Below are 8,982 nucleotides of genomic sequence, written 5' to 3' on the forward strand. Positions count from 1 at the left end.
GCATTGTGCACAAGTAGTGCTCCAAATAAAGTTTAATTATAATTTTTATATCAGTAAGTCTCGAGCAATATGTCAGTAAGTATGTTAATAGACATGAACTATACTTAGTATAACATTTATTTTTTACTAGGGTTTCCATCTATTTTTAGAAAAAACGTGATTACAGAAATATGGTAAAAACAACATATTCTATTCTTCTAGTTCACGCACATTATACATCATTCAGAGAGCCTGGCAAGACTCTCTTGTTGGTGGGACACCATATTGAAAACAATCATTATTTTTGCAATTCTCATTGGTGACACCCTGAGAAATTGCACATTTCAGCTTTAAATTAGTAGCATGACAACTTTTAGTCCACACTAAAGGGTTTCCAGAGAATGTAGGGCAATGCATTTAATTGTGGATCCATATTAAAACATATTTAATGACTTTTGTGGTTTCTGTTTAGCATAAGGGAAGTGTTTTCTGTGCAGACTTTCTCTTGTAAAGCAAGGCTGTTTTAATTAGAGCTACAAAGAAAACAGTCCACTTTTTAATGATGCGTCTCTCATAAATAGGTATCAAGGCTGTTTACTGTTGTGTCCACACACTGGAATGAATTGAAGTCTCTTATAGGAACAGTCTGCCCCAAAAATGAAAATTCTGTCTTGATTTACTGACCCTAATGTTGTTCCAAGTTCATATGACTTGCTTTCTTCTGCAGAACACAAAAGATGATGTTAGGCAGAATGACTCTGCTCTGTACCACAATGAAAGCAAAGAGAGCCAAAGTGTGCCATTAAAACACCATAAAAGTAGAAACCTGATATATTCCTAAAAAGATGAAGCCTTGTGAAAGTTTTGTACACTTCACAGTGATTCATGCATTGCTTTATATTATGCAAAATTCATTGTAAAAGGATGTGGATTTCACATAACAACCAAATGTGACCCCGGACCACAAAACCTGTCATGAGTAGCAAGGGTCTATTTGCAGCAATAGCCAACACACTGTATGGGTCAAAAATATATATTTTTCTTTTATTCCAAAAATCATTTGGATATTAAGATATTAAGTAATTCCTACCATAAATATATACCATAAATATACCAAACCTAATTTTTGATTAGTAATACGCATTGCTAAGAACTTCATTCAGACAATTTTAAAGGTGATTTTCTCAATATTTTAATTTTTTGCACCCTCAGATTCCAGATTTTCAACGATATTGTCCTATCCTAACAAACCATACATAAGTGGAAAGCTTATTTAACTAAATAATTCTCAATTTCAAAACCCTTATGACTGGTTTTGTGATTCAGGGTCACGAATAATAATAATAATCATGATTACTATTCTGTCTTCATTCTGTGGTGCACTTGAGGAGATCACGTTCAATTCCACTGGATAGGCGGGAAATGCTACCACCTTTGAACAATTAAACAAAAACAAATAAATATATTATCTATTACCTTACTGATATCCGTGAATTTGGTGTCCTGAAATATCACATCCGTCTCTGTGGCCGCCATAAGCTCCAAAACGGCAAAAAATTAGTTGCAGATTCTTTGTTTACAAATCGCTTTTTACCTGTCAATCATTTTACACGTTAACAGGGCAGCCCATATGTGACCCTGGACCACAAAACCAGTCTTAAGTCGCTGGGGTATATTTGTAGCAATAGCCAAAAATACATTGCATTGGTTAAAATTATTGATTTTTCTTTTATGCCAAAAATCATTAGGAAATTAAGTAAAGATCATGTTTCATGAAGATATTTTGTAAAATTCCTACTGTAAATATATTAAAACTTATTTTTTGATTAGTAATATGCATTAGTTAGAGCTTCATTTGGACAACTTTAAAGGTGATTTCTCAATATTTTGATTTTTTTGCACACTCAGATTCCATATATTCAAATAGTCGTATCTCGGGCAAATATTGTCCTATACTAACAAACCATATATCAATGGAAAACTTGTTTATTCAGTTTTCAGATGATATATAAAGCTCAATTTCGAAAAATTTACCCTTGTGACTGGTTTTGTGCTCCAGGGTCACATATATGGAGACAGGAAGTTGAGATTACGGTTGCCAGAAGTGAGGGTCATTCTCAGCTTCACAAGTCAGCTGTTAGTTTGTCGTGCGAGAATGCTGTTTCTGCTGTTGTTTTTGACAACTCTGACATAACTGACACAATATGCTGCTGCTTACATGTTCCGTTTTTGATTACAACTGTCTTAACTCATTTTTGTTTTATCTTTGCGCGGTTTTAGGAAAAGGGGCGTGGCTACATTTGACGTGAACCAGTGTGAACGTTGTGGAATATTAAACAAAACACTAGAAACATAAATAAATAAATACATTAAGATTTCAGATATCATAGTAGCTTATTTTCTACTCTATTAGAGATTATCTTTGATTAAAATGACTTGAACTAAACAGTTGTCTCTGATGAAAAAAACAGCATATGCTGGTAGGTATGTTTTGATGCTGGTTTATGCTGGTCCTTGACCAGCAACATGACCAGCTAAGACCAGCATAAACCAGCAAAGGACCAGCTTAAACCAGCATCAAAACATACCTACCAGCATGTGCTCTTTTTTTCACCAGTGTTCTACCATAAATAGTACAATTTTAAACAAGATATGAATATAATATTGTAAGAAACGTGAAATCATCAGGACAGAAGATGAATAGACTTGTTGGTGCATGGCCATGCATTAATTAGCCTACAGGAAACAAATAAGTCCAGACTAATATTGCAACTCTTTTTATTGACTACTCTCTGTTTTCTTCTCCTTGCTGAGCTCTGCTAAAGGATCCGAGAGAATTACAGAGATTCAGACCATCCACTTCAAACAGTGGAGTGGAATGAGTGTCAGAGAGAGAGAGAAAGGAAGAGAGAGCTGTATTAGCACCTGGTCGAGAGGTCAGACAGCCTGAAAGATGACAGTCTGCTGCTCTTTCAGTCGGCTTTCTCTCCTCTCCTCTAAAGGACTCTTTACTCCAGATGCTCTTTTTTTTTCACAAAACGTTCATACACAAGTGATTAACAAACATATACTGCTTAACAGATCTATGGTGAACATTATATAACTAGAACAGAAAGTCTGTCATAAAGCTAAGTATGAAAGCTAACAGTAAAAATGTTAAAATGCCTTTAGGTTTAAAGGTTAGGTCTTACAAAGACAGATTGATAGATCGATAGATCAATAGATAGATAGATAGATAGATTCAAAAGTAACATTTCAACAATGTTTGCAACAGTAACACTGAACATTCCATTAAAGTTTTTGTCTAACATTCGCACAACCAAGAAAGAACTTTTTACAGCGTTTAAAAATGGGACGTTTTAAACATTCTGAAAACTTAACGGGAACTTCAGCAAAATGTTCTTAGAACAGATGTTAAATAGTGAGTAACAAAATGTATTTACTTTACATTTTTTATGCATTTGACACTTTTTATCAAAAGCAGCTAACACTGAATTCAAAGTACACATTTATTCATCATGTGTTCCTTCCATTAGCAAAAAAGGAGAAAGGAAAATGAATGCATGTTATTTACACACTATTCACTGTATACACCATGTACCTGAACACATAATAACAGTACAGAGCTGCACACTCAAATAGCCGGTGAATTTATAGTTCTCTACAGGTAGCTGTCGTCAACCTGGCAGGTGTGTTGGTGGGGGAAATGTTTGTCTTCTTTCCTCTGAGCTCAAGGGCTCCCGATTAAGTGCTCTACCCCTGTTTCGGTTCTGCCTGGTTTAATCCGTCTCCCTCTTTTTCTCTCTCTTCTCTCGCTCTTTCATGCAAGTGAAACAAGCCAGCGTTCACGTATATATGTCAAAGAACAAAACGTTCTGATCAGTTTTCTCTGTTGCAGATTAAATTAAGTCGAACTTTTACATAAAAGCAGTTTCCAATTCAGAATCGCAAAGAACAAAGGCCGTTTATTTAAATCTCTTTTCATTTCGTTCTCTCTTTGTCTGAATCAAATGCATAGATGTTTTGATGTTTTTATAGAGTGGTGCAATTTATTTTACTGACCTAATGTCTCAAAAGTCATACTTCAGTTTTACAACTTGAAGATAACTATTTGTACCACAGCTCAGTTCAAGAGTCATAAAATATTTAAATATAATAAAAATATTCAAAATTTAATATTTATTTAACATATTCAGAGAGAGAAATAAAGATTCATGTTTTACCCATGAAACGCTATTTGTGGAACTGTTGGGAAAAATCTAAAAATGCTAAATACAAATAATAAATAATCACAGCTATATAGATTTAATTTTATTGTTCATGTCAAATGCATCAAAGTTCTATACTTTGACAAATAAGGGTAGAGTGCATAACATGCAGTTTATCTTAAAAAAAATAAATAAATAAATAAATAATGCAAAATGAAAGAAAATATGACAGAGACTACATTAAATATATTCACTTACAAAAAGATAAACATGCTTTGTGTTTAATATGAATTGTTGGCAATGAAACTATTGAATTTCAAAATAAATCAAACACTCAAACAATAAAGACAAGCCTGCTGGGTTTTTCAAAAGAAGCTATCTCATCTGAATACATCACTATAAATCAACAGTAAACAGAAACAATAAATAAAACCGGATCATTATACATAAAAAAAGATCATTTTAATGTTTTTTTTTAGGCCAAGGACCCCTTAGCAAGTAGAATAAATCAGCAAGCATATATTAAATATTAATGTATTTGCATACCTAGATATGTACCTTAAAACAAATAAATGTTTATGCATAATTATTGTCACAGCAATTTTTTATTTTTTATTTTATTTTATTTTATTTTATTTTATTGTTTTATTTTGTTTTATATGCAGCCAGATGAAAGAGTTTTAACAAGAGTGATGTAAACAGATTTCTTTCAAAAACATTACAAAATCTTAATATCCCCCAGTGTACAACACTGACAAGAAGCAAGAAACATTTCACTTTAGCTTTGGTTGAAGAAAATATTTTATTTTATTTTATTTATTTATTTTTATTATTTTATATTTTATATTTTATATTTTATATTTTATTTTTATATTTTATTTAATTTCATTTCATTTCATTTTAAAAAATCATTTGCCTTTTCCCCACCCAGAAAAATATATTTTTAATTATTTGTTAATTAATTGTAATTGTATTATATTAATGTATTTACATTACATTTACATTACACTTACATATTTAAATTAAAACAAGTAATTCTTTATGCATAATTAATATGACTGAAGTTTGACTATTATGTTTACATAATGAACATGATTTTACAAGGAAACATTCGACTTTAGCTTTGGTTGGTTTAGCTTTGGATAATTTAATTTAATTCAATTTAATTAATTTAATTTAATTTTATTTTATGTTATATCCCTATACCTTATTTACCCCTAAGGGGTGCATATTAGTACCTACAGTGTACATGTTTTAATTATTTTTTAATTAATTGTAATCATTTTTTTTTTTTTTTTTTTTTTTTTTTTTTTTTTTTTTTTTTATGTTTCATTTACACAATTAACATGATTTTAAAAAGAAACATTTCAGTTTAGCTTTGGTTTAAGTATTTATTTTATTTTATTTTATTTTATTTTCCCCCAAAATAATCTGAGATCAAATCACTGAGTGTTGTCTTTTCAAAATGCACCTTTGTACCTTATTTATCCCAAAAGGGTGCATATTAGTACCTACAGTGCACATTTTAGTACCTTAATGACACATATTAGTACCTTTTGAAAAGGTATTGTCGCAGAGACTGCTTTTGTACCTTTTTTTTTTTTTTTTGGAGAAAGTACCACAAAGGACAAATCAAGGGCAGCGCTTTTGAAAAACCCCTGTGAAAAATAGTTTTGGTAGCGTATTGGGTCACCACTTGATGTCCATTGAAAAGCGAAACCAGTTTAGAACCACTGAATCACCGCTGTGTCAAGGAACAAACATATTGTCACCTGACTCCTTTCTGTACCAGAACGATGTCATTACATGAAGAGGAACACAGCCGACATTAAGTATGGCTGATCATCACGTCTCATATGATGAGGTGCGTATGCTTTCTGCCAGACCACCATCAAAAGCCTCATTTATGTTAGAGAGTGATTCTGCGAAGCCATCAAAATCACTGCCTTGACTGTCTGTTCTTTGAGATTACAGGCCTTGGGTTTTGATTATATACCACCAAGCACAAACCGCCAACGCACAAACATGATTTCGACAAAAGTACAGGTGCAAATTGTGATAAATCCCCTAGGTTTGTTTATAAAAAGCCATAATAATTGAGCTGTTCACACCCTTTAGATCAAGCCTTGCAAAAAGGTGAACGTGGAAGGGAGCTTTGCATTGTATTAGCGCATGTGCAGATCAAAATCTTTTATTTCAAAAGAGAACAGAAAATCCTGTTTTCCCATAACAGGTTCTTTTCATTTATTAAAAGGCAGCTGACATTTTATGGCCATGCAGTGGTGCAATAGAAACCTGCTGTTTAAATCACACTCGTAATGTCAAAACTCTTTCATCCTGTGTTTGGCTGATTTTGTACCACCACTTTTTTTAAAAGCTAGCAGGAGGGCTGTGTCTGCTACAGAGGAAGCATCTCTAATTTTCAGCATTTCGTTGGCGTGTGTTGTAATGAGTGGCAATACGGTGCTGGAATTTGTTATTTTTAATGCTGACTGCTGATCGCGTCCGTTATTAGTCACAGAAAGCGACAGTGGCAATATGTTTGCACCAACTCCCTATCCATCACATTTCCACAGCTGTGCTGAAGTGAAAGCATAAATCAAAATGCAAAATAAATAAATAAATAAATAAATAACAAACATGTCCCCTATCCTCATATACTGTACACTACTGTACAAAAGTCTAGGGTCATTTCACACACTTGAGCAGCATTTTATTATTTTATTTTGTTTTGTTTTGAATGCAGCCTAACAGAGTTCTTTCAAATTCATTAAAACATCACTGAAGACTAGAGTAATGATGCTGGAAATTCACATTTGTAAATATATTCAATAAAAAGTTATTTTAAATAATAGTATTTTATTTTATTTTATTTTATTTTATTTTATTTTATTTTATTTTATTTTATTTTTTTTTATTTTTTTTTTTTTTTTTATTTATTTTATTTATTTAACAGAGCTCTTTTAAATAAATGCAGCCTAACAGAGCTCTTTCTATATATATATATATATATATATATACACTGTGTGTGTGTTCACTAAAATGAGGCACACTTCAGAATGCTGCTTGAGAAAGACATTACAGTCCATGTATGATTTTTTTTTTTTTTTTTGCGCACAACAAATGTGATTGTAAAACAACATTACACTTTTGTCATGCTCTGCTAATTACAACCACAACAACAAAAAAACATGCTCCACTTAAAAAGCTACATTGTTCTGAGAACAGCGGTGCTACTGTCACACAGAAAAATCAGCAGCATTGCTAAAAATACAAGCTTAGGTAGAGAAAAAGTAAGTACAGTATGTATAGAAAGTGCTGGAGAATGAATCATGAGGAACATCTCTAAATCTCTAGAGGATCTTTTCACGCCTCCATTATTAGCAAACCGGTCCTTAGTCTCATCAGTGTACCTGTTGAGGTGACCAGCATGTCTTCTGCACTGCTCACTAAAGAGGCTTTGCTTAATGAATCGCCCTGATTGTGCCGAGTGTTGGCAAATCTCGTTAGCAAAATGACGACAGGCCATTTTTGGCATTGTTTCCGCGTCTGTTCCCCACAGTGACTCTTGGATAAAGGTCAGCATCTGTTCCTCATTGAGTAGGTGCTGAAAGACATCCCACCTCTTTACCTGCTTGTGCTCTGCTGTCTGACGCTGGGACTTCATGCTTGTCTGGTTGTGATGTTGTGAGAAAGCTTTAGATTTTCTCATTTTTACAGTTACCTTTTCCTGGGTTTTGTTTGTTTCTCCTTCTGGAAATGCTTGTGAAAATGTCTGTGAAAGAAGCTTGAGCTAGTCAGGTACAGCAGGGAAAATCAATGCTAAATGCAAATAATCAAATGCAACTAACCATATAATTGTGCATAATTAGGAAAAACAAAATAAACTGGCTTACCTTTTAAAAGAAGATATTTTCCTTATGTGTGGGTGGTGGTAAAGGTTAAACCCAGGGGCAGATTGAGTGATTTGACAGCCTTAGGCAAAAACAGGCCATTAACATGGTCATTACACTGACTGTTTTTTAGGGTTTGTTGTATTTCTAGAAAAGCAATTATTATTGTGCAATGCTTAAGCAATACTCACCCAAAAATGAAAAATTGCTTAAAACGTACTCACCCTCAGGCCATCCAAGATGTAGATGAGTTTGTTTCTTCATTAAAGCAGATTTGGAGAAATTTTGCATTACATCACTTCACCAATGGATCCTCTGTAGTGAATGGGTGCCGTCAGCATGAGAGTCTAAACAGCTGATAAACACATCACAATAATCCACAATAAATCCAAACAACTCCAGTTCATCAATTGTGTGACGCCACACCGACAGGCATCTGAGAATGGCTTGATTTGAAAAAGGGGATATTATTTTTACAGATTAATTAAAAACCACTGCATGGATTTTTATCATTATAGGGTAGATTTGTACATACACTGCCAACACGCATTAATGTTCAAACAACATGTAAAAGTGAAGTTTGCATGATGACCCATTTAATCAAATATGTGACCCTGGACCACAAAACCTATCATAAGTGTCAATTTTTCGAAATTTGAAAGCTGAATAAGCTTTCCACTGATGTATGGTTTGTTAGTACAGGACAATATTTTGCTGAGATACAACTATTTGAAAATCTGGGTGCAAAAAAATCTAAATATTGAGAAAGCTGTCCAAATGAAGTTCTTAGCAATGTATATTACTAATCAAAAATTAAGTTTTGATATATTTACGGTAGGAAATTTACAAAATATCTTCATGGAACATGATATCCCAATAATTGTTGGCATAAAAGAAAATAT

At 32.9% G+C, this 8,982-nt stretch overlaps 1 long non-coding RNA gene across 1 annotated transcript; it reads right to left on the reverse strand.

Annotated features, from left to right (window-relative positions):
• Positions 1-7,372: 7,372 nt before the first annotated feature.
• LOC127174277 (uncharacterized) lies at positions 7,373-8,424 on the reverse strand. The gene is made up of 3 exons (XR_007828864.1): positions 8,305-8,424; positions 8,084-8,162; positions 7,373-7,962 (listed from the first exon to the last, which is right to left on the reverse strand). It is a non-coding gene; the product is annotated as an uncharacterized LOC127174277 (long non-coding RNA).
• Positions 8,425-8,982: the final 558 nt, after the last annotated feature.

Source organism: Labeo rohita, chromosome 12 (genome assembly GCF_022985175.1).
Source record: "Labeo rohita strain BAU-BD-2019 chromosome 12, IGBB_LRoh.1.0, whole genome shotgun sequence".
NCBI classification, from domain to species: Eukaryota; Metazoa; Chordata; class Actinopteri; order Cypriniformes; family Cyprinidae; genus Labeo; species Labeo rohita.